Genomic DNA, 23,687 nt, shown 5'->3' on the forward strand with positions numbered 1-23,687 from the left:
TTAGGTTCATTCCGAAGTATTTCATCTTTCTTAGTGCTATTGTGAATGGTATTATTTTCCTAATTTCTTTCTCAGTGAGTTCATTATCAGTGTATAAGAACACTATTGATTTTTGTGCACTTATTTTGTATCTTGCTACACTGCTGAATTTGGTTTTTAATTCTAAGATTATTTTGGTGAAATTTTGGGGGTCTCAAAATAGAGGATCTTATCATCTGCAAATAATGACACTTTGACTTCTTTTCCTAGACAGATCCCTTTTATTTCTTTCTCATGCCTGATTGCTCTGGCTAATATTTTGAGGACTCCATTTAGCAGGAATGGTGACAGTGGATATCCTTGCCTTGTTTCTGATTTGTGATCAATAGTTTTGATTTTGAGATAAGTTCCTTCTATAATTATTTTCTTCAGGGTTTTTATATGGATATTAGATTTTATCAAAGGCTTTTCCTGTATCGAGGCGCTCATGAGATTTTTGTCCTTCTGTGTTATGTGATGAATTAATTACATTTACTCATCTGTGTATGTTGAGTCATCCTTGCACTGTTGGGACAGAACACACTTGCGCAGTCTTCTTGATGATTTCTTGCATCCTGTTTGCCAGTACAATAAAATTTAGTTTGTGAATATTTCTGTTGATATCAGTTCAGGAACAGAAGTGGTTGGCAAAATTTTGCCTCATTTGCAAATTACACATTGGGTGATAAACATGACCTTGGTTTTTTCCCCCAGAATTGTGGACTAATTAAGTTCATGAACTGTGGAACCACTGTATTTTGTTGAAGAGTTTTGCATCTATATTCATTAGAATGACTGGCCTGAAGTTCTCTTTTATGGTTGGGTCTTTAATTGGTTTTTGGATCAGGGTATGTGGACTTCCAATGATTTGAGGAGTATTCTCTCAATTTCATTTAAGAGTCTAAAGAGTACTAGTATTAGATCATCACTGAAGTTCTTGTAGAATTTGGCAGGGAATCCATCAAATGCTGTGCTTTTCTTCATTGGTAGTTTATTATTGTTATTATTATTATTACTGCTTCCATTTCATTTTCAGTTATTGGATTATTTAAGATTTCTAAATCTTCTTGGTTCAGTTTGGTAATTCATATATACCTAGGAATTTTACCATTTCTTCTGAGCTCTCCAATATTTTAGTACACAGATTTATGAAGTAGTTGCTAATAATTTTAATGAATTTTGGTAGTATCCACTTTGATTTTGCCTTTTTCATTTCATATTGTATTAATTTTTGTCTTTACTTTTTGTATCAAATTGCCTAAGGGTTTATCTATTTTGTTTAATCTTTCAAAGAACCAATTCTTCAATTTATTGATTATTTGTATTTTTCTTTTAGTTTTTATTTCATTGATTTATACTCTGGTCTTTAGAAATTCCTTCCTTGTACAAGTTCTGATTTTGATTTTTTTCCCTTTAAAAAAATTATTTAAAGAGAAAAAAAGCAAAACAAGAAAACGGTAGAAATAATACAGAATTCCAAAAAATAAACAGTAAGAAATCACTAGTTCATAAATTACATATTGTCATCTTAGAAATAGTTGTTCAAGTTACAAAATTAAAGCATACAAAGTAAACATTCAAACAGTGAGACTGCAAACAGTTCTGCTCAATGATCCAGGAAAAACTTAGCAATATGGTTACCTATCTTACACACTTAAACATACATGAACTTATATCCTTTAGAGCACTTTCTTTTTCTCTCTTTCTTACAATAGCAATTACACATTTTGGGTTTTATTACTCATATAGTTCTTATTACTTTTTGCACTAGAGACACAATGTGATATTTATAAATATGATTCTTATTTATTTCACTTATGAGGATATTTATAAATATGAGAATATTTATAAATATGATTCTTATTTATTTCATTTATGAGGATAGCCTCAAGTTGCCTCCATGTGCCTATGAAGGCCTCAAGATCATCCTTTTTATAGTTGAGTAGTATTCTATTGTATAAAAATACTTCATCTTGACTCCGGGAGAACATGGCGGACAGACAACAGCAACTACTGAAGGCTCTCTGAAAGGCTCGGCTCAGAGGCCAGGAATGATGGGGACTAAGGAGATTCGAACCAGTAGAGATATGCTCTGCTGACTCAGGAATGAACTAGGCTAAGAGAATCCAACTTAGGATACAGTCCTGGTGCTAAAATAGGAAATCCAACTTAGGATACAGTCCTGGTGCTAAAATAGGAACAGAAAAGACTCGGTGTAGAGGCTCGACCCCGCGCCATTGGAAACCGCGATTTGGGTTTCCCGCCGCCCGGCGGCTGGCTGCCTCCACAGCGGCTCGGCAAGGAGAGACGCGCCGAGCTCTGGGAACGGGAGTCTGCGAACGGAGTCGGAAACAGGACGGACAAGGAGGCGTACATGAAAACTGACTGGTGGCGAGGTGAGCAAGAAACTGACCCCCTACCACAGTTTGACTCCAGCGGAGGTTTTTCTGGGCTCAGGCAGTCCTGTAAGAGCAGGGCGCGGTGGCAACTCCAGCCACACATTCCCCTCTCGGACGGGATTGGTGAAAAGTGCCTGGCCTGAGTGACGCTGCTGGCGGACTCCCTAGGCTGGCCTAACCCAGATCCCAGAGCCTGACGGTGGCCCGGAGGAGCGACTGACTCCCGCGTAGGCTGCCTCCTCCGCAACTCCCTGGTGCGCAGCGGTGGGCGGGAACAACTAGCCAGCGCAATTTGATCAGGCTGTGGCTGACAGGCAGGGAAGCCGGGCCTCCCATGTAAGCTTGCATTTTATAAGGAACAGAAAATATGGGGAAGGGAAGCAACAAAAAAGGCTCCTCGGCCCCCAATCCTGAGAATCAGGCAATAGTGGACACCGCACCAATATACATTAAGCGCCATCTAGAGAGCCTCATAGACCAATTCAGGAATGAAGTTATCAATGACCTGAAGCTAGAAGTATGCAGAAAAGTTAGAGAAATGCTAAGCACCACCCAGGAAAAAGCAGATGGTGGAATGGAAGAACAGAAAAAGAGGGGAGAATTGCTTGATGGAGAAAACAGAGAAAGCATTGAGTATGTGAAGCAGGTTCAAAGGGACTATCAAGAAATTAAGAAGTCTATCCAAGACTGGCATAACAGCTTGAAAGAAACTAAGGACAGACTATCTGAACTGGAGGGCAGACTTGAAACATTGGAGAATGAAACGAAAAACTTCTTAAAAATAACAAAGAAACAAACAGCAATAATACAAAGACAAGAAGATGATAAGAGGAGCCATAACTTAAGGATTAAGAACATAAAAGAAGAAGTAGGGACACAAACAAGTGAACTACAAAAGCTACTCACAGAAATAATCCAGGAGAATTTTCCTAATTTAGCAAAAGGTAAAGATACTCAGATGTATGAGGCATACAGGACCCCAGCTACCTACAACCCTAACAGAGAAATGCCCAGGCATATAATAATAAAAATTCCAGAAATTCAATACAAGAACAGAATATTAAAAGCTGTAAGAGACAAGAAACAAATCACTTACAAGGGAACATCCATCAGAATTACAGCAGATTTCTCTTCACAAACCATCAAATCACGAAGAGCATGGGGAGAAATAATTCAAGCTTTGAAAGATAATAATCTCCAGCCAAGATTGAGATATCCTGCACAACTGTCCCTGGAAATTGATGGAAAAACGAGGTGCTTCCAGGATAAAGAGGAACTGGGGGAATTTGCAACCACCAATTCAACCCTACAGAAAGTATTGCAGGATATTCTAAAAAAAGAAAAATACAAAGAACCCAGAAATAGTGGCGGGGAGGCCACAATGAATGGAGCAGAGAACAAAATGAAGAAGACAAACTGACAGCTACTGACAGAAAAAGAGCTCAACAGAAATGAGACAGAGAAGATTGGATGATAGGAACAGCTTTTTTTGGAGAAAATGACATCTTAATAGGTAATGCTGATTTAGTACCATCTTGTTTTGAAGTCTCATCTAGTTTTTGTTCTTCTGTCTCCAGTGGTCTAAACAGGTTGTATCTTATTGGATTTTGTTATGTATGATAGTATAAGCAAAAATCTTTTAAAGACAAGGAGATTATACAGAGACCATTGTTCATTTTCTGTTAGTCGATTCTAAATACTCTATAATGCTTTCATTCTCTTAAATGGTTTTACATTGTTTTGATATACTTAATGCTACAGTATACGAAGTTGTACTCAAGGACTTCAAGGAAAGAGTCAATATGGTAACTACTTTTGGGTCGGAAATATCTGGTGGTGAAACACTATTCTGCTTAAATGGTTATGTTTTGATCTGCCCTGTTTCGCTGTTATGCCCTCTTTTTTCTCAATCTCCACTCCATTATTTACTTTTTTATTTTTATCTGTTTAATTAAAGGGAAAAAATAGCAGGATGTAATATAGTAACCCACTTTGACTTTCTATTATCTCGATTTGAAGCCCTGTATTACTCTCACCATCTTGTTTTTGACTGAGGTTCCTCTATTCTGTTTTGCTGGATAGTATCAGGTTCGAAAGTTTAGGCATCAGCTGAGGAGATAATGAGATTCATTATAACGCCCATTCTCGTTGACTTTTATCTACTTTTGAAGACCTACAATATCTCCAATGTTTTGGTTTTGTCGGTTTTGTTCTTTACGGTTTTGTTCAATTGTATTACAACTAATGATATAGGCAATTCTATTAGAAATAGCGGGAGGCATTATGGTAACCATTGTTGATCACCTTGTATTATGTTTTTATATTGTCTATTATGTCCACCCTTTTGACTTGACCGATTCTGTTCTGTTATGTCACATTTGGTTTTACTCTCTTCCAAAAAAGCAATACGAACCGTGGGAGCAATGAAACCCAAAATGTGTAATAGTCACTGTACAAAAGAGAGGAAAAGAAAGTGCTCTAAACTATATAACTGCATGTATATTTAAATGTATAAGATAGAAAATGATATCACAGAGTTTTATTGGATCATTGAACAGAACTGTTTGCAGTATCATTGTTGGAATGTCCACTCTACAAGCTTTAATTTTGTGACTGGAACAATTATTTCTAAGATGGCAATATGTAATCCATTAACTAGTGATTTCCTACTGTGCATTTTTTTCTTCTGTAAATCTGTATAACTTGTACCCCTTCACTGTTTTTTTTTTCTTTCTTTTCTTTTCTCCTTAAATAAAAATTAAAAAAAAAAAACTTCATCTTTTTCATCCACTCTGTGGCTGATGGGCATCTTAGTTGTTTCCAAGATTTACCTATTACAAATTGTGCTCTGCGAACATGGGTACACATATATATATCACTGTGATATGACCTTTTCAGTTTTTCTGGGAAAATACAAAGGAGAGGAAGAGCTAGATTGAACGGGACTTCCTATCCTAATCTTCTGAGAAATTTCCACACTGACTTCCATAGTTGTTGCACCAATCTATACTCCCACCAACAGTGGAAAAGTATTCCTTTTACCAGACAGCCTCGCCAACATTTATTTCCAGTTGATTTCTTGGTGGCAGCTATTCTTTTTGGAGTGAGATAAAATCTCCATGCTGTTTTAATTTGCATATCTCAAATGACCAGTGATGGTGAACATTTCTTCTTGTATTTATATTATTTGTCATTTGTATATCTTCATCTGAGAACTGTGTGTTCATCTCAGATGCCCAGTTTTGGAGAAGGTCTTAGATTTGGGGGGCTTGATGTTTCAATTCTTTTAATATTCTGGATATAAGTCCTTTTTCTGAGGGGTTGCTGGCTAAAATTCTTGCCCATTCTGTGGGTTTTCTTTACACTCTGTTGGTGATTTCTTTTAAAGTGCAAAAACTTTTCAATAATATGAGATCCCAGTTGTTCATTCTTTGAAATGTTTCTCATGCAGTTTGCATTTGTCCATAAATTCTCTGCCTACCCCTATGTCTCCAAGACTTCTACCTACCTTGTCTTCCAGTAGATTTAGTGTTTCTCTTTTAATATTTAGATCTTTGATCCATTTAGATTTTAGTTTTGTGCATGATCATAGGCATGGGTCTAGTTTCAGTCTTTGGCATGTGGAAAGCCAATTTTTCTTTCTTTTTATTTAAAGAAAACAAAACAAAACAGTAAAAGGGTACAAGTAATACAGAATTTTAAAAAAATAAACAGTAAGAATTCACTAGTTAATAGATTACATATTATCATCTTAGAAATAGTTGATCATCATCTAAAAATAGTTGATCAGAAAACCAATTTTTTCAACACCATTTATTAAAGAGGCTGTCCTTCTTCCAGAGGACAAGTTTAGCTCCTTTGTCAAATTTCAGGTGGCTGAGTGTCTTTTTAGTTGTTTTTGCATCTTCTAATCTGTTCCGTTGCTCCTCAGGTCTATTTTTCTGCCAGTACCATGCTGATTTTATCACGGTGGCTTTGTAGTATAATTTCAAGTCAAGAATTGAGATGCCTCCTACCTTGCCTTTGTTGCCCAGTGTTGTATCTTCTGTTTCCAAATGAAATTTAGGAATGTTTTTTCTAGATCTATGAAGTATGTTGATGGTATTTTGATTGGGATTGCATTAAATCTGTATAAGAGTCTTGGGAGTATGGCCATTTTCACAATGTTGGTTCTTCCTAGCCAAGAACAAGGAATATCCTTCCATTTCCTAATATCCTCTTCAATCTCCTTTTTTTTAGCATAGCATAATTTTCAGCATATAGGTCTTTTATGTTCTTAGGTTGATTCTTAAATATTTCATTTTTTTAGATGCCATTGTGAAGGGCGATATTTCTATGATTTATTTCTTAACAAATTTTTTGTTTGTGTACAGGAATGCTATTGATTTTTGAGCACTGACTTTTATCCAGCTACACTGCTGAACTTTTTTTATCACTTCTAGTAGTCTTTTAATGGAGGTTTTTGGGTCTTGTATATAGAGTATCATGTGATCTGCAAATAGTAACAATTTAACTTCTTCCTTTCCTATCTTTATTTCTTTTATTTCTCTCTCTTTTCTGATTGCCTTGGCTAATATTTCCAGAACTATATTGAATAGGAGTGGTGATAGTGGACATCCTTGTCTTGTTCCTGATTTTAGAGTGAAAGCTTTCAGTTTTTGCCCATTTAGTATAACATTGGCTGTTGGCTTGTCATAGATGGCCTTTATGAAATTGAAGTAGACATCATGTATTCTGAGTTTTGAAGGTTTTTTTTATCATGAACATGTATTGGACTTTATTGAAAGTTTTTTCTGAATCTATTGAGATGACCATGTGGTTTTTGTTTTGGCTATTTTGATATGGTTGACTTGCATATATTAAACCATCCCTAAATTCGTGGAATGAATCCCACTTGTTGTGATCTATACTTTTCTTGATGATTTGCTGCATTCTATTTGCCAGTATTTTATGGAGAATTTTGGCATCATTAGCAAGATTGGCCTATAGTTCTTTTTTTTGGTTGGGTCTTTCTCTGGTTTGGTATCAGAGTAATTCTTGCCTCCAGGAATGATTTAGGGGGGAATGCTTCCCTTTCAATTTCATTGAAGAGTTTATGGAGTATGGGCATCAAATCTTCTTTAAAATTCTTGTAGAATTCAGCAGTGAACCCATCAGCAGTGAACCTAGGCTTTTATTGGTGGCAGTTTTTAATTACATTTTCAATTTCAATAGCTGATATTGGGTTATTCAAAATTGCTGTATCTTCTTGGTTGAGCTTTGGTAGTTCATCTATTTCTAGAAATCTGTCCATTTCCTCTGTGTTTTCCACTCTATGTGAGTAGAGATTTTCAAAGTAATTATTCATGATCTTTTAAATTTCCATGGGATCTGTAGTAATATCCCTTTTAGTCCTTATTGCATGAATTTGGGTTTTTTCTTTCTTTTTCTTTATAAGGTTAACTAGAGGTTTTTTCATTTTGTTTATTCTCTCAAAAACCAGCTTTTTGATTCATTAATTCTTTGTATTGTTTTTAAAATTCCAATTGCATTGATTTCTGCTCTAATCTTTACAGTTTCCTCTCTTTTATTAGCTTGCGGTTTAACTTGTTCTTTTTCTAGTGGCTTGAGATGAAGCATTAAGTTGTTTATTTGTTCTTGTTCTGTTTTCTTCATATGACAGTTTATTGCTATATATTTCCCTCTTAAGACCACTTTCATTGCATCCCACAGACTACAGTATGTTGTTTCCACATTTTCATTGACTTGTAGATACTGCTTTATTTCTTAATTTCATATGTAGCCCAGTGGTTGTTCACAAGGTTGTTATTTAATTTCCATGTATTTATGCAGGTTTTGCAATATCTTTTGCCATTAATTTCCAATTTCAGTACTCTATGGTCAGATGTTACACATGGGATAATTTCAGTATCTTTGCATTTACTTAAGAATGTTTTATGGGATAATGTATGGTCTATTTTGAAGAATGTCTCATGCACAGCTGTATTCTGATGTGGTTGGGTGTAACACTCTTTAACATCTACTAAGTCCAATTGCTTACAGGTACGATTCAGTTCTATTATTTGTATGCTGACTTTTTTGTCTAGTTGATCTATCTCTTTGTGACAATGGAGTATTAAGGTTCCCTGTTATAATTGTGTTTTGTGTATTTGGTTTTTCATGTCCATTAGTATTTGTCTTATATAGTGGTGCTCCTCTATTTGGTGCATATGTTTATAATTGTTAGTTTTTCCTCTTGAATTTTTCCACTAACGAGCACGTGGTGACCTTTTTTATCACTTTTAATCATTTTAGGTTTGAAGTTCACATTGTCTGCAAATAGAGTATTTGCCCCTGCTTTTTTCTGAGTTCCTGTTGAAAGGAATACTGTTTTCCATCCCTTTGACTTTTAATATATGAGTTTCCTTTTGGGTCAGATATGTTTCTTGTATACAGCATATTGTGGGATCTTGTTTCTTGATCCATTCTGTCAACCTATTTCTTTAGATAGGTGAATTGAAGCCATTTACATTTATGGATATAACTGATATGTACTGACTTGATTTTACCGTGTTATGTTTCAGTTGTTTGCCTTCTGCTTTTTCCCCTTGTTTAATTGCTTGTCCTACCTGGTGGTTTCTTTCTGTTGTTGTTCTGGGGATTTTGGTCATGTTTATGTCTACCTAGTATGTTTCAATACTCTTTCTAGGGTTGGTTTGGTGAATATGAATTTCTTCAATTGTTCTTTGTCATAGAAATATCTTGTTTCTCCATTAAATTTGAGTGAATGTTTTTCTGGGTATATCAGTCTGGGTTGAAAGTTGTTTTCCATCAGGGCTTGAAACACCTCACTCAAGGCTCATTTTTACTTGAGGGTTTGTGCTAAAAAGTCTGCCACAATTCTAATGGGCTTTCCTTAGTAGATGAGTTGTGTCTTTTCTTTAACAGCTTTTAGTATTCTGTTTTTATGCTGTATGTCTGAGATCTTAATTATTATATCTCTGGATATAGATTTATGTTGGTTGTGATTGTTTGGTATACTATATGCCTAATTTACTGCATTTCAGTTTTTTCCCCATGTTGCATTTAGATTTTCTAGGACTGTTTTTTTAATTTTTAAAAATCAAAGCCAAAAAATAAAATAGAAATAATACAGAATTTCAAAAAAAAAACAACAGTAACAAATCAACTCTAATTAGTATATTACACATTGTTATCTTAGTAGTAGTTGTTTTAGTTACAAAATCTAAGCATAGAAAATGAATAGACAGTCAAAGAATGACAGCACAAACTATTCTTTTTGATGAACTGACAGAGAATTAGTAGTATGGTTATCTAGGCAGCAAATTTAAACACACATAAAGTTACATGTATATACCTACAAATTGTTCTTTATGAGCACTTTCATTCCCTTTCACCATTAAATAATCTATTGTGTATTTTGGATCTTATTATTCTTTCAGTTTTTTATGATTATTTATTTTTTACATTAGAGAGACAACATGATTTCTGCAAATGTGAATCTGATTTATTTCACTTATGAGGACAGTCTCAAGTTACTTCCATTTACCTATAAAAGTTTCGAGATCATCCTTTTTATAACATAGTAATATGCCATTGTATAAAAATACCACATCTTTTTCATCCATTGTGTGGTTTATGGGCATTTTGGTTGTTTCCAAGATTTAGCTATTACAAATTGTGTTGCTATAAACATGTGTGCAAATATATTGCTGTTACATAACATTTTCAATTTTTCTGGAAAATACCCAGAAAGTTAACAGTTGAACTGACCAATACTTCCAATCCTAGGTTTTTGAGGAATCTCCATACTGATCTCCACAGTGGTGACACCAGTCTACACTCCTACCAACAGTGGAAAGTGTTTCTTTTCCCTCTACATCCCCACCAACATTTGTTATCAATTGATTTCTTGATGGCAGCCATTTTTTCTGGCAGCCATTGTTGTTTTAATTTGCATTTCTCCAATGACTTGTGATGGTGAAAATTTTTTTGTATTTGTTTGCCATTTGTATATCTGCATCTAAGAAATGTGTATTCATCTGGGATGCCCATTTTTGGAATAGGTCTTTGAATTTGGGGGCTTGATTTTTTTATATGTTCTGGACATCAGTCCTTTGTCTGAGGAACAGCTGATTAATATTCTTTCCCATCCAGTAGTTTTCTTTTCACTCTGTTGGTGGTTTCTTTCAAAATACCAAAACTTAATAAGATGGGATTCCAGTTATTGATTCTTTGAAGTACTTCCTATGTGATTTGCATTTTGTTCATGAACTCTTTGCCTACTCCTATGTCTTCAAGATTTCTACCTACCTTATCTTCCAGTAGACTTAGTGTTTCTGTTTTAATATTTAGATCTTTGATCTGTTTTGACTTTACTGCATGGTGATAGATTTGGGTTGAGTTTCGTTCTTCATCATGTGGAAAGCCCATTTTTTTCAACATTGTTTACTGAAACTTTTTCCAGTTTCCATGTTTAGCCCCTTTTTCAAATATAAGGTGGCTGAGTATATTTGTTTTGTATCTTGTAATCTGTCCCATTGATCCTTAGGTCTATTTCATGCCAGCACCATGCTGATTTTCTCACTGTAGCTTTGTAGCATAATTTCAAGTCAGGAATTGAGATGCCTCCTGCCTTGTCTTTGTTGCCCAGAATTGCCTTTGCTATTCTAGGTTTCTTCTGTTTCCAAATGAATTTTAGGAGTGTTTTCTCTAGATCAGTAGGGTATGTTATTGTTATTTTGATTGGGATTGCATTAAATCTGTATAAGAGTCTTGGGAGTATGACCATTTTCACAATGTTTGTTCTTCCTAATCAAGCACAAGGGATATATTTCCATTTTCTAATATCCTCTTCAATCTTCTTTATTAGAGTAGCATAATTTTCAGCATATAAGTCTTTTACAGTCTTTGTTAGATTCCTAAGTATTTCATTTTTTGGATGCTATTGAGAAAGATTATTTTCCATACTATTTATTTTTGAGTGTTGATTTTGTATCCAGCTACACTACTGAATTTGTTTTTTATTTCTAATAGTCTTTTGACAGTTTTTAGGGTTTTCTATGTAGCATATCATGTCATCTACAAATAGTGATAATTTAACTTCTTCCTTTTTTATTTTATTTAAAGAAAAGGAAACAAAAAATACATGGAGATAAAAAAGGGTAGAAATAATACAAAATTACAGAAAAACAAATGGTAAGAAATCGCTGGTTGATAAGTTACATATTGTCATCTTAGAAATAGCTGTTCAGGTCACAAAATCAAAGCATTTAAAATGACATTCAAAAAGTGACACTGCAAACAGTTCTGCTCTCTGATAGAACAAAAACTCAGTAATATGGTTATCAGTCCTACACACTTGTTTTACATCTCAAAGAGGATAAGATTAAACATATCAAAATAGAACAAAACAGTTAAAAAAACAATTTAAAGAAATACAGATTTCAAAGCAAGTCCACTGGAGATCCCCACTATCTATCTAACTGTCTCCAGTTTCCTACAAATAGTTGTCCCCATCTTCACCCACATTATATACATATTGCATATTATAGAACTAATCAAATCATTACAGGATGATGAAAAGCTTTTTAGGTCTTTAAGATCTAACATTGGGGAAGACAATAATAACTACTATCACATCTCTCATTCTCTTTGTGGTAGCTGTCCCCATCTTTACATATGCTAAAACTGAACTCAAGAGACTAGACTAATATCATTCTGATCAGTGAATAATAGTATTGCTAGAATTTATATCATAATGCTACAAAATTAGCATTGGGTTTCTTAGTGTCTCTTCTTCAGAGTATCTGTTCATTACATCTTGCATTATATAATCTGTTCCCATAAATAATTTTTTTTTAAAAATCTCATGTGTGAATTTCTACATATGTATCTATCCTCTCTGTATTATAGAGAAAAACAAATCGAAACAAGACAGCAAAACAAATTCCTAGAAAAACATGCAATGGATAAGACATATAAGACCACAATACAGACGATCTTCCACAGTTACTATGTTTTCTCTTGTTATTTTCAATAGATTTGTCCACATCATCGGCTTACTATAGTTAAACATAGTATTACCTATTTTTATAAAAACACAACTTTGAAAGCATTGTAGGATTTGAGAGCTGTTAATAATTAATACCAGTATGGATATCCTTTACATCTTGTCATCTTCAGAGTAGTTGCCTCTACTTTTAGGGTTGATACTAACAAGCATACCAAATTCAAATAAAATCAGCCAAGGCAAACCCGTGGTCTTATGAACTGGATTCAATTCAATCAGTCATAGTAAGACAATGTAAATAACACAAGATTTCAGTTTAAGTTAATAGGAAAGTAAGGATAGTTACCATGGTATAACCTGCTATTTTTGGGTCAGAGGTATGTGCCCTCAAATCTGACATGAGTGGACAGACCAGAACTAATTAAATTCAAACTAAATATGGCAATAAGACTACTGTGTCTTTTAAATCCTGATACACTATTAACAATGACCTCTGCCTTTTTTCATAGTGTTTCAGAGCTGTCTATACTAAAGACTATGGCTTACTGTCTCTGCCTCATGTCTGCTACTCCACTTTTCTGCTATAATTTGTCCACCTTATTCCCTCATTCCACTGTCTGCCCCGTTCATTGAGGCCTCTCTGCCACTGTTGCTGGAATCCTAGTATCCCTTCCTCTCTTTCTCTGGAATGTCCTTCAGCACTCTCTGTAGGGTTGGATTGGTGGCCACAAACTCCCACAGTTCCTCCTTGTCTTGGAGGCATCTTATTTCTCCATTAATTTTGAGAGAGAGTTTTGATGGGCATATGAGTCTTGGTTGCATATTATTTTCTTTCAGGACTTGGAATATTTCTCCCCATTCCCTTCTTAAGAGTTTGTGTTGATAAGTCTGTTGTTATTTTGATAATTTTCCCATTGTAGGTAATCTGCTTTTTTCCTCTGGCTGCTTTTAATATTCCTTTCTTTTGTTGGATTTCTTGAATCTTGATTATTATATGTCTAGGCGTAGATCTGTTTTGGTTGTAGGTAGCTGATGTTCTGTATGCCTCTTTTATCTGGGTATCATTTCTTTTTGCTATACATGGGAAATTTTGCTTTAATATATCTGTGAATATTCTTTGTATTTCATTTTTGGTTGCTCCTGCTTCCTCACTCACATTCTTTATTCTTAAGTTATGTATCCTTTTGTCATCTTCTAGCCTTTGAATTGTTTCTTTCTGGTTCCTTGTTATTTTTAAGAGGTTTTTTCTTTCACGATCATATGTCATAAATCTCTCTTCAAGTTTCAGAAGGCTGGCTTTAGTTTCTGTCAGGGCATTTTGCCAGTGTTCAATGGAGTTTTTAGCTTCCTGGTAATCTCTTTGGATCTGTTTCATGTATTCTAAGTTATGCTTAAATTCTTCTTCAGAAGTTTCTCTTTCTTTTCTGATTTCCTCAGTTCTTCCATCTGTGTTCTCTTGGGTGGGGCTTGTCATTTCTTTAATTAATCTCTTTATATCTTGTCTCACTTGGATCAGGAGTACAGCTTTAAATTCATCTATGAGGTCATGGAGGTATTTTTAAATTTCGGCTGATGCTATGTCCAGTATTGGATGGCTACTGTGCTTGTTCTCTTCAGTGTTTACTTCTCCTGGGCTTATTTTCTCATGTTGGGCAGCTGGAGATTTTTTAAAATTTTTATCTCTTGTCATGTTTCTGGTGTCTTTCAGACTGGAGTGTCCTGGCAGTCTCTGGCCCTGTCCGTATTGCTTAGGGCCTTTCAGAAGTGTGCTGACTTGAGTTTTTGCTGTCTTCCCCAATTTGCTGTTATCTGGAGTAGGCAGGGATACAGGGACGGTGCAGGCTAGCCTCCAGCCTCTGTGCCAGTCAATCCATAAATTAAGCTGTACTTTCTGGATGTCACAGAGTTTCGACTATTTTGTATCTGCTTATTGGGCCCCAAGCAGAGGCTTGGTTCAGCCTCCGCAGATCCTGCCAGCTCTCTCTGTGCCAGGAGCAGCTGACTAATGTCACCGTGGCACAGGGTTCTGCTCAAATCCCAGCTGTTCTCTTCCAGACCTCTCTGTGCCAGGAGCACCAGGACAGCGGGTCTGCCCAATTTCAAGATGTCCTCCACCAGACCTCTCTATGCTGGGGGTGACTCGGTGATGTCACCGAGCCGCAGGTTCCCAATTCTAAGATGTCTTCTGCCAGACTCTCTGTGTTATTGATGTTGCTGTGGTGGCGGGCTCTGCCCAATTCCAAGATGTTCTCTGGCCAACCACAGCAGCCGTGGGACCCAGTCCCTAGTACTCACCAGGGCTCAGTGCAGGTCTTCCTCTTGAGTCTACTGCACACTGCAGCACTTGCCTTACTGCATTCCCAGCACAGCGTGGAATGGTCAGAAAACTGCACAGCATTTGGCTTTGGAGCTCCAGAGCTTTTCACAGTCTCCTCTGGTGCAGCAGGGCAGTCCTGGCTGCTTCACAGGGTCCTGGGTCTCAATTTCCAGCAGTCACCAAAAGCCAACACCGCTTTTCCTGTTGGGTCCACTGGTCAGTTTGCCACATTAAAGGTGCGGGATTTGCAGCCTCCCGTTATCAGCCTTCGCAGTCTCAGCACAACTTTAAAATCCTCCAGCCATGTTGTCTTGGTTAATAAGAATTGTTATTTATTCCTCTGGTCCTCTCCATGTTGTCATATTCTAGCATCTAATATTTCTCCAGAGAGACTCTCCACCCAATCCCCTAGCAAGCCGCCATTTTTGAAACTCTCCACTTCTTCCTTTCTTATCCTTATTCCTTTTATTTCTCTCTCTTGTCTGATTGCTCTGGCTAACATTCCCAGAACTCTATTGAATAGGAGTAGTGATAGTGGACATCCTTGTCTTATTTCTGGTTTTAGAGTGAAACCTTTCAGTTTTTGTCCATTTAATATGATGTTGGTTGTTGATTTGTCACAGATGGCCTTTATCAGATTGAGGTAAATGTCATCTATTCTGAATTAGTGTAGGGTTTTTATCATGAACAAGTGTTGGACTTTTATCAGAAGCTTTTTCTGCATCTATTGGGATGATCATCATGTGATTTTTGTCTTTGGCTCTGTTGATGTGTGTTTATGTGCTGATGTGTGTTACATGTATTGATTTGCATATGTTGAACCATTCCTGCATTCCTGGGATAAATCCCACTTGGTCATGATGTAATATCTTCTTAATGATTTGCTGAATTCTATTTGCCAGTATTTTATTGAGAATTTTTGCATTGATGTTCATTAGGGAGACTGGCCTATGGTTTTGGTTAGGTCTTTCTCTGGGTTTGGTATCAGAGTAATTCTTGCCTCCAGTAATGATTTCTTTTCAACTTTATTGAAGAGTTTGATGAGCACTGGCATTAAATCTTCTCTAAATGTTTTAGAGGATTCAGCAGTGAATTCATCAGGACCTGGGCTTTTTTTGTTGTTGTTGTTGGTAAGTTTTTAATCATGTTTTCAATTTCAGTAGCTGATATTGAGTTATTCAAAATTTTTATATCTTCTTGATTATCTTTGGTAGTTTATTTCTAGGAATCTGTCCATTTCCTCTGTGTTTTCCACTCTAGTGAGTAGAGATTTTTCAAAGTAGATATTCAGATCCTCTGAATTTCCATGGAATCTGTAGTAATTTCTCTCTTTTCAGTCCTTGTTGCATGAATTTGAGTTTTTTCTCTTTATTGATATGATTGGTTGATTTTGTTTATTCTCTCAAAAAAACCCCAGCTCTTTGATTCATTAATTCTTTGTATTGTTTTCCTAGTCTCAATGGCATTAATTTCTGCTCTGATCTTTATAATTTCCTCACTTGTATAAGCTTTGGGATTTACTTTCTCTTCTGTCTCTTGAACCTTGAGGTGTAGCATTAGGTTGTTTATTTGTGCTCATTCTGTTTTCTTGATGTGATAATTTATTGCCATATATTTCCCTCATAAAATCACTTTCATTGCGTCCCACAGGTGTCAGTACGTTGTATCTGTATTTTCATTGAATTGCAGGTATTGCTTAACTTTTTCTTTAATTTCACCTGTAACCTATTGATTGTTCAAGTGGTTGTTATTTAATTTCCATGTATTATGCAGGTTTTGCAATTTCTTTTGCCATTAATTTTCAGTTTTAGTGCACTATGGTCAGATATCATGCATGGCATAATTTCAGTTCCTTTGCATTTACTTAAGAACGTGCTGTGGGCTTATATATGATCTCTTTTGGAGAATGTCCCATGCACAGTTGAGAAGAATTTGTATTCTGATGTAGTTGGGTGGAACCCTATGCAATTGCCTACTAAGTCCATTTGTTCACAGGTTTGATTCAGTTCTATTATTTCTTTGCTGACTTTTTGTCTTGTTGATCTATCTCTTTGTGTCAATGAGGTCCCCTATTACAATTGTGTTGTTGCTTATTTGGTTTTTCATATCTATTAGTATTTGTCTTAAATAGTTGGATTATCCTGTATTTGGTGCATATATATTTATGATTGTTAGCTCTTCCTTTTGAATTATTCCACTGACAAGTATATAGTGACTCCTTTATTTCTTTTGATCATTTTTGGTTTCAGTTTACATTGTTTGCAAACAGAATAGCTATCTCTGCTTATTTCTGGGTTCCTGGAACATGGAATACTGTTTCCATCCTTTGACTTTTATTCTATGGGTTTCCTTTTGAGTCAGATGTGTTTCTCATATACAGCATATTGTTGGATCTTGTTTTTTGATCCATTTTGTCAACCTGTTTCTTTTAATAAGTGAATTGAGACAATTAACATTGAGGGATATAACTGATATGTATTGGCTCAACTTTATCATGTTATTTTCCTACTGTTGGTTTTCTGCTTTTCTCTCTTGTTTAATTTCTTGCCCTTTCTGGTGGTTTTTTCCTGTTGTTGTTGGGAAGTGTAGTGATTTTTATCTCTCTCTAGTATGTCTTTCAGTATTCTTTCTAGGATTGGTTTGGTGGACATGAATTTCTTCAGTTTTTCTTTGTCATGGAAATATCTTCTTTCGTCATTAAATTTCAAAGAAAGTTTTGCAGGGTGCATCAATCTGGTTTGAAAGTCGTTTTCTTTCAGGGCTTGAAATTCTTCACTCCAAGCTCATCTTATGTTGAGAACTTATGCTGAAAAGTGTGCCATGATTCTAGTGGGCCTTCCTTAATAGATTAGTTGTATCTTTTCTCTAACAGCTTTTAGTATTCTGTTTTTCTGCTGTATGTCTGAGATCTTAATTACTATATGTCTGGGTGGAGATGTATTTTGATTATGACTATTTGGTATTCTACATGCCTCATTTATCTGAATATCAGATTCTTTCCCCATGTTTGGGAAATTTTCTGCTATTACTTCTGTAAATAGTTTTCTTATGTCATTTGTGTTGACCCCTGCATCTTCATTGATGTCTGTCAGCATTATTGTTTCTCCTTATACCATCTTGAAGCTGTTGAATTTTCATGTTATCTTGCCTTGTTATTTTTAAAAGTTATTCTCTTTCATGATTTCTAGGTGTAATACTGTTCTCAAGGTTTGAAATCCTCAGCTTCATTCAAATTATTTTGCCAGCTTTCAGTAAACTTTTGTTTCTTGGATATCTCTTTGAATTTGTTTCATGCATTCTACTCCTTTTCTATATTGTTCATTCAAGGTTTCCATCATTTCCCCATGCTCTTGTACTTTTTTCCTGTCTTCTCTAGCTATGTTGAGCAACTCTTTTATTAAGGTTGTCATTTCTTTATGTGAGTGATTATTTCTAATCTGATTTCCTCTATAACCTCATGGATTTATTTCATTTCACTTGTTATCTTTTCAGAAATTTCAGGTGTAAGACTTTTACTGTCCTCTATTTCAATGTCTCCTGTACTTGTTCCTGATGGGCTAGATTTTTGAGATTGCATTTTGCTTTTTCATTTTGTCATTTTTACCTCTTGGGCTAATATTTGGTCATTCAATCACACTAGTCTCAACTGTACATAGTGCATGTCTTGGGGTCTTAGTGTGTGTTGATGTTTGTCTAATTCTGGGTCCCACAATGAAGGGGAGGGCCAGTCACTTGAACTCCTGCAGGACCTGTTGGGTGAGTCCTATATTCTTCCTAGTCTGACTAGCCTAGGAGTATTAATATAAGTCAATCCTTAGTTCCTGCTGTTACTATGTCTTCCGGTTGTTCCATGTCACCAGATCTACCTGGCTATACTGTGCCTCATCTGGGACCCTACTGTGTCACTGTAAGTACTTTTGACTTCCTCTGAGTTGGGGGAGGCCTTGTTAATACTCTCCTCAACCCACTTGGTTTTTCTGTATGGAGGAAGGACTCATCCACACTCTTGTCAGTCTTGCCAAGGTCCTACAAGTAGAGGGGAGTTTGATACTGCTCCTGTTTTCCCACTGAGGTCCTCTATTTGAGGGGGAAACTCACTACAATGTCACAGACCCACTGAGGTACCCTGTGTGGATGAAGGGTTGCTGAGTCTCCTATCAGCCCAGCAAGGTTCTGCAGGTGGTAGAAGGGTTCACTGATTGTCAGTGGGCTGCTGCCATCTTTTGGGTGGGAGAGAAGGGGCAGCCTTTCCAGGTCCAGGTCCAGGGGCCAAAGAGGAGGAGAGGCAGCCAACGATCCATAGCTGTTCCAGGTTGGGTGGGGTTGAGGGTGAGGGCAGCTGATGATCTGTGGCAGTCCCAAGTCCAGGGGGGATGAGGAGGGGCAGCCAATGAACCACAACCATCCTAGGTCACTGGTAGTGATTTTCCAGGACTTTAAGGTGCCTTGCTATACTGTTTATTTGGTTTTGTCCTGTTTTTCAGATGTAGGCATTCACAGCTATAAATGTGTCTCATAGGTCTGCTTTCACTGTGTCCCATAAGTTCTACTATGTTGTACAGGCATCATTTAATTCTAGGATCTGCTTTATTTCTTAATTTCTTCTGTGATCCTTTCATTATTCAAGAGTGTGTTCTTTAAGTTGCATAATTTCTGTGGTTTCTTTTAAAATTTATATATGTAACAGTGTAGAAAGCTATCATGGCATAAGCAAGGAAATTGTACAATGATGCTGTACAGAATTTTTGGAGAATTCTTAGTAATTTGAGGAGGTTCCTCCCTCCCTCATTACAGTGGGTTAGGATTAACCCTAACCCTAACCCTAACTCCTTCCTTCCCTTACCTGTGCTTACAATGAGTAAGAATTTTTTTAAAATCAAAGATCCAAAGATATATGGACAAAAGTTTCAATTCCTAATGTGTGCATATTAAAACAGGCACAAAGAGATAAATATATCTCCTTAATTTCTTATCACAAAAATAGAAGCAGCAGCAATTTATATTATAAAGTAAAAAATTCTCTAAAGCACTTGAAATATTTAAAAAGGTTTAACTTTAAATGAATATTGGTATGGAAAGGAATATTTAGGCAAGAGAAGCAAAAAATCCTACATTCACATGAAGCATTCCCTTTCAATTTTTAAAGCATGATGCAGGTAGGACATAAACAGCCGATCACAAGAGTAGTATACAGCTAGCTAAGTAATAATACACAATTGGCTATACATGTGATAAATAATCAGGAAAGGATCTATTCATGCATTAATTTGATAAATTCTTTACAGTAAACAAGTCTTTTTTATTTTAAAAAAAGGTAAAACTAAACAGAACAAAGCAGATCAGAAGAAAACAATGTGACACAGATTTCAAGGCAAGAAAACAGGAGATCTACAGTGGCTACAGTAATCTCTTGTTTTCTTCTAAATGATTGTCTGTATCGTCACACACAATGAATCCATACAAAACAAAATAGTATAAAACTGATCAGAACAGAGTAATGTTTTGGCCCTCAAAGCCAGACAACATGAAAATTAACAATGGCTGCTATAATGTTTCTTGTTCTCTTCAAAATAGCCCCCTACCTTCATGAATGTTGAAATTAAACAATACAAAACAGACTAAACCCACTCTGAACAAAGAATAGAAGCATTACTGGATTTCACAGCATGATGATATGGAATCAGCAATGGATATTATAATGTCTCTTTTTCTTCAAAGTAGCTGTTCATTTCATAACACATGATATAATCGATTCTCATAAATTGTTTAGGATAAGTTCTAGGCATGTATAAGCCTCTATATGTATACCTATCCTTCATGCATTAGAGTGAAAAACAAAACAAATAAAACAAAACAGATTACTAGAAAAATAAGAAATAAAAAAGACAAATAACAATAGCAAAGAGCCCAAAACAATAACGATATAGGCCTTCAAAACACGGTGCTAGGAACAGAACTAAGGTTGATATTTTACATAGAGATCTTCAAGAGTTCCTCATGTCACCTGACACCAACAGGCAAAATTGTTCCAATTCTATGAATATTAATCGCTTTGTTCTACAGACTTATAGAATTTGTAACACAATCACCTTAGCTATCCTAAGTGTATTTATACAAATTGCAAATTTTTTCTTTTCCCTTCCTTTTTCTTTTTCCTCCTTTTCCCTGAGAGATTACTTTTCCCCCTTTGAGAAGATTCTTACCCTTTTACTGTATCGAAGATTTTGTATCTTATGTACTCTTATCATGTCTTAACAGTAGGGAGACAATATGATATTTACTCATGTGACTTGGATTTATTTCACTTATGAGTATGGTCTCAAGTTGCATCCACTTATAAATATCTCAATGTGATCATTCTCTATGGCTGAATAGTACTCCGTTGTATAAAAATACCACATCTTTTTTTATCCATTTCTCAGTTGATGAGCATTTAGGGTTGTTTCAAAGATCTGACTTTTACAAATTGTGCTGCTATAAACATGGGTGCACCTATATCACTATGATATATATCATATCACTGTGATATGATTTCAGTTCTTCTGAGGAAATGCCCAGAAATGGAATAGCTGGGTCAAATGGGACTTCCAATCCCAGCTTTTTGAGGAACCTCCAGACTGACCTCCACAGTGGTTGCACCAATCTACACTCCCACCAACAGTGCAAGAAGAGTTCCTTTTCCCCCACAGCCTCTCCAGCACTTGATAGTTTTCTTGATCCTGACCATTCTTTCTGGAGTGAGATGGAATCTCAGAGAGTGGAATTGCATTTCTCTAATGACTAATGAAGATGAACATCTTTTCATGTATTTATTTGCCATTTGTATTTTTTTATCTGAGAACTGTGCATTCATCTCAGATGCTCATTTTTGGATTGGGTCTTTGAATTTCTGGGGTCTAATTTTTTAAAATTATTTATACATTCTAGACAGAAGTCCTTTGCCTGAGGGATGGTAGACTTAGATTTTTTCAAAATTCATGGGTTTCCTTTTTACTCTGTTGGAGATTTCTTTTGAATGCAAAAACTTTTCAGTAAGATGAGATCCCAGTTATTGATTCTGGGAAGTATTTTCCATGTGGTTTGATTTTTGTTCATGAATTCTCTACCTACTCCTATGTCTTCAAGATTTCTACCCATTTTGTCTTCCAATAGATTTAGTGTTTCTGTTTTAATATTTAGATCTTTGATCCATTTAGATTTTAGTTTAGTACACGGTGATAGGCATGGGTCTATCTAGTTTTAGTTTTTGGCATATGAAGAGCCAGTTTTTCCAGCACCATTTATTAAAGAGACTGTCCTTCTTCCAGTGAATGTGTTTGGCCCCTTTATCAAAGATAAAGTGACTGAGTGTGTTTGTAGTTGTAGTCGTACCTTCTCATCTATTCCATTGATCTTCAGGTCTGTATTTATTCCAATACCATGATGATTTTATTACAATAGCTTTGTAGTATAACTTCAAGTCAGGAATTGTGATGCCCCCTGCCTTACCTTTGTTGCTCAGAATTGCCTTTGCTATTTTAGATCTTTTCTGGTTCCAGATGAATTTTAGGAGTGATTTCTCTAGGTCTGTGAGGTATACTAGTGGTATTTTGATGGGGATTGCATTAAATCTGTATAACAATTTTGGGAAAATGGCCATTTTCACAACATTTGTTCTTCCTATCTATGAACAGGGAATGTGTTTCCATTTCCTGAGATATCCTATAGTACACAAATCTTAATAATAACCTAGTGTAAAGACTAATATGTATAGAGAGAAAATACATTATTATTTATATATTAAATCAAGTTCAGGCATCTACTTGTGTTTTAATACATCTGTCAAAAGGCAGTAACAAGAGCTGGGGATATAGCTTAGTGGCACAGTGCCTTCCTGGCAAGCACAAAGGTTATGAGTGCAATTTCCAATACAAAAAAAAAAAAAAGACAGGAGTGAGTAATTAATAAAACAAGTTTTTCTTTCCACATTGTTCTATAATAGTTCCACATTGTTCTACACTGATGAGTTGTAAAGCAGTAGTTTTGCTATCCAACTTTAGATGCTGCTGTGGCAGTGGTCTAGTTTTGCATCTGCCCAAAGAGCCTGTAAACTGGATTCTCATAATCAGCCATCCTGGTTTCAAAACCTGAGTCCATTCTTTATTGGCTGGTGACCGTGGACAATTCATTTAACCTCTCACATCTTATATTTCTCTTTTATTAAATGAAAATGAAAGAATTTTACACTTTCTTTTGTTTAAGTAATGCAAACAGGTTTTATTCAGGAATCACAGAGGAAGAGACAGCCCTTTGTAGAACTGGGCTCCATTCTAAATACAGTGTGAGCCCAGGAAAAGAGTGAGGTCAGAAGATGCAAAATTGCTAAAAGGAAGCATCTATGTTAGGGAGAACTCTGGTTAAAAAAGACCTTATAGAGTTCTTGCCATCATAGGACAGAGCTACTGAATATCTAGGATTAAGGATGAAAAATTTGATGTGAGGGGCTAGGGATTTAGCTCAATGGTTTAAGTACGTGTCTGGCAAGCATGAGGTTGTGAGTTCAATCCCTGGTACCAATAAAATATAAATAAAAATAAAATTTTAAACATTTGATGCGATACTGAGGTTTATTGAAGATTGATGATTCTCTGTAAACTGACAGCATAAGTCTTCCTTCCTTTGAAAGGTTGCTGCAGGGCGGAGGGTCACAAAGTTCAAATCCTAGAGGACAAAGTCTGACTAAAGTTTAGGCAAAGATATTATTTCTCAATGATAATATGAAATCATTAAAACTGTGACACCATTTTGAGACTAACAAGAGTTTAAAGAAAAAGATATTGCATCATTTTACCACCTAATATTTTTGTGGCCCTTAAATGAAATAATCTGACTAACACACTAGTTACTATCATCGTCACTGTTACTACAATCACGATGATCACTTTTGCCTTGATTATCACCA

At 35.8% G+C, this 23,687-nt stretch overlaps 1 protein-coding gene across 1 annotated transcript in view; it reads left to right on the forward strand.

The window, feature by feature from the left end:
• The window catches only part of Dnajc5b (DnaJ heat shock protein family (Hsp40) member C5 beta), a 128,979-nt gene that overhangs the window by 33,815 nt on the left and 71,477 nt on the right, over nt 1-23,687 (forward strand). The window lies entirely within an intron of this gene.

The sequence above is a fragment of the Cavia porcellus genome, unplaced genomic scaffold (assembly GCF_034190915.1).
Source record: "Cavia porcellus strain 051 isolate PalLab524CR breed Dunkin Hartley unplaced genomic scaffold, mCavPor4.1 scaffold_10, whole genome shotgun sequence".
Lineage (NCBI taxonomy): Eukaryota > Metazoa > Chordata > Mammalia > Rodentia > Caviidae > Cavia > Cavia porcellus.